Source organism: Triticum dicoccoides, chromosome 2B, assembly GCF_002162155.2.
Source record: "Triticum dicoccoides isolate Atlit2015 ecotype Zavitan chromosome 2B, WEW_v2.0, whole genome shotgun sequence".
Classification (NCBI taxonomy): Eukaryota; Viridiplantae; Streptophyta; class Magnoliopsida; order Poales; family Poaceae; genus Triticum; species Triticum dicoccoides.
Genome location: NC_041383.1, coordinates 7,585,788 through 7,589,121, shown reverse-complemented (window position 1 = coordinate 7,589,121; position 3,334 = coordinate 7,585,788). Strand labels below are relative to the sequence as shown.

General features: G+C 42.4%; 1 pseudogene; it reads right to left on the bottom strand.

Moving 5' to 3' along the window:
• Positions 1 to 240: 240 nt before the first annotated feature.
• The window catches only part of LOC119361708, an 11,159-nt pseudogene continuing 8,065 nt past the window's right edge, over positions 241 to 3,334 (bottom strand).

Sequence of the window (3,334 nt, the reverse complement as noted above, 5' to 3'; positions counted from 1 at the left end):
AGAAGACATGATTCAGGAACACACCCACGCCCCTACTGTGATTTAGAGCAAGGTTCCTTTTTCAATTCATGTTCTTGTATTTGAATGATAGTCATGTATTCATTACATGAAAATGATCTCTTGGAGAAGTCCCAATTTCTTACAAGCCTGGTCTAATCCGTTCATCGGCGCAGAATCACACTCTCATCGTCCCTGTATGGGTCCTACCAATCTAAACTAAGCAAAATGTATGTTGCAAGATCAGTAATCTTGAAATCGGATATGTAGCCCGTTAGGAGCTTCCACCCGGGGGAATTTCAATATGGTGTTCTTGCCTTCCTCCTCCCATCTGCAACATCAAGATCGAGTGACAAAAATTTGTTGTTAGTAAATAATAATGATGAAGTTGTTCTCTTAGGAACTGAGTGTGGAGTAAGAAAAGGAACATACCTGTATCGAGTCACAAAATAGTGTAGGAAAGTTGCAATCTCAGTCGTGCCCACCTCCTTCCCGAGGCACATCCGGCCGCCTCCCCCGAACAACATGAAGTGTGGGTGTGATTCCATGTTCTTCTCCTGTATATTTTTAGTAGGTAGCACAAGATTAGAACTTCCTATGTTGTGGTGGTATGTTTGAGTAGGTTTGAGTAGGTAGTAAAGATCATAATTGTCTGCTCTTTTGCTTACCAGCCATCTCCATGGGTTGAAGGACATCGGGTCAGGGTACATGAACGAATCGTAGTTTATTTCCCTTGTGTAAACATAGATTCTCTAGCCTTTTGGAATGACATACCCTAAAACAATTGGTGAATCTTGGGTAAATGACACCCTAGTCGCATTAGAACATACTTAATATTTACATAGAAAATGCAGAAATGGCAGGACAATTTGCCAGCATAATTCACCATTAATTTCTACATTCTGAGTAGTTTTTCTCAGCAGCTCATTCACGACTGTGGCTAATCTTAGCGTCTCAAATATGACCTGCAAGGTAGAAGTATCCATGGGTACATGATGATCATACTAATAGTAAGTTCGTGCTCTCGCTTCATTATTGTGTGTGTTTGATCTCCTACATACAGCTCGAGTGAAGACCATGGACTTGAAATCCTCGTAGTTGATAGCCTCCTCCGGCGATTTTCCCTTCCTAATATCAAGATGCTCTCTCTACATTCAGAAGTGAAAAGACAATCACTAAACTCTAGAAGCACATGATCTTTTCTTTGAAATCAAAATTGTTTTTTGCTCGCAAAAACAATATTGATTTGTTTTCAGAGTATGTGTACATACCCTTAGTTCTTGGAGAGCCTGTGGATGGTCGGACAAGTACTTGACAACCATCATTCAGGTCGTCGACATGGTCTCATACCCGTCGTAAATAATGGTGATGATCAAGTCAATGATCTGCTCATCACTGAGCTTTTCCCTGGTCCCATCATCGCCACTTCTCAATAGAGCCTCCAACATGTCACCGTGAGCTTGAATAGAGGACCTCCGCTCCGCGATCATCTTCTCTAGCATGGACACGAACTTCTTCCTCGCCTGCAAGCCCTGGTAATACCTGGTCCCTGGAAGGTTGATGGGCAAGGAGATGGTGCCGAGCGCAAGGGTGTAGAGCTCTGTATTGAGGGCATCAGAGAGCGGGCCCGCGGTGATGCCGGCGATTTGCCTGAGCATAGATAGCGAGGTCATCTAAAAGGGAAAGTCAGTCAGCAACCATATAAGCAGATAAGATTTTGTGATATATTATTGCCATGCCCATGCAAGGAGATGCTTCTAGGAAACTCTGCAACGACCACAAAAGCGGCAAATGGGAATGACGGTGTCCCGAAATGTGTTACTCTGTTTTTAGCAAGGAGATAGTAGTATAAAACTTGCAACAACCACTTTGGATTCCCCCCTTTAGTGAGTTACAACTTTGAGTGTGTACCAATTTTTGATGTGTCCCTAAATGTGATATATCAAAAAAATGTGATAGTTCTGAGGTCGGTTACCCATAGTTCTGAGGTCCTGCGTTTCCGCTCAGCCTGGCTGCGAGGCGTTTTCTGCATCCATCGGGCCTGGCCCAGTTAGGCATGCAGGGTACCAAACGTCCAGTATTTGCATGATGGGTGCGAGCCAGATGCGATACAAGAAACCAGACACGCCCTTGGTGACTACTGACTGACCCAGTGGCGGACCTAAAAATAAAATGGAGGGTGTGCACGGTTCAAAAAATTTGAATTCTATTTTCGTTGGTTTAGATGGGCCTTAAAAATTAGCTAATTATTACATGGTAAAAAATATTTTTTGAAATTCTGGGTGTGCCATGGCACACATGGCACACCCCTAGGTACGCCACTGGACTGACCTCCTTGGTCTTTGCCTGGATATCGACGACGGAGCCGGACCGTCCATCGAGGTGGAAGCGCACACTAGTAGAAAAGGGGCCAATGGTCTAGGCCGGTCCAGCCCATTAGTCCCGGTTCAATCCAGAACCGGGACCAATGGGGGCATTGGACCTGGTTCGTGAGCCCCAGGGGCCGGCCGGGCCACGTGGGCCATTGGTCCCGGTTCATCTGGACCTATTGGTCCCGGTTGATGGGACGAACCGGGACTAATGGCCCTCGCTCCTGGCCCACCACCATTGGTCCCGGTTGGTGGCCTGAACCGGGACCAAAGGACGACCATTAGTCCCGGTCCATTCCACCAACCGGGACTAAAGGGTTGGTCCTCGTTGCGGCCAAAGTTTAGTCCCACCTCGCCAACCGGAGGGGAATCAGACCGGTTTATAAGCCCCTCCCTCTCTGCCTTATTGAGCTCCTCTGAAAATGAAAATAGATTCCCTTATATAGGGAATTTAGGCTAAATTCATACGAATTTCTCTTGAAATTTGTTATGAATTTAATTTGAATTTCCTCTATAAGCGCATCTATGCTCATTTCTGAGTAGCTTTTTATATAGTTTTTTTCTTTTCTGCTATATTTATTTTTTTCTTTTTATTTCTGAGTTGTAATAAGTCATTAAAAATAAGCATTTATGCTCATTTTTTGGTAAAGTTAATCATAACTATTTTTTCTTCTATTTATTTTTGAATTATAATAAGTCATTAAAAATAAGCATCTATGCTCATATTTTAGTAAAGTTAATCACAACTATTTTTTCTTCTTTTTATTTCTGAGTTGTAATAAGTCATTAAAAATAAGCATCTATGCTCCTTTTTTTAGTACAGTTAATCACAACTATTTCTTGCTTCAATTCATTTCTGAGTATCTTTTTATATAGTTTTTTTTTCTTTTCTGCTATATTTATTTTTTTCTTTTTATTTCTGAGTTGTAATAAGTCATTAAAAATAAGCATCTATGCTCCTTTTTTAG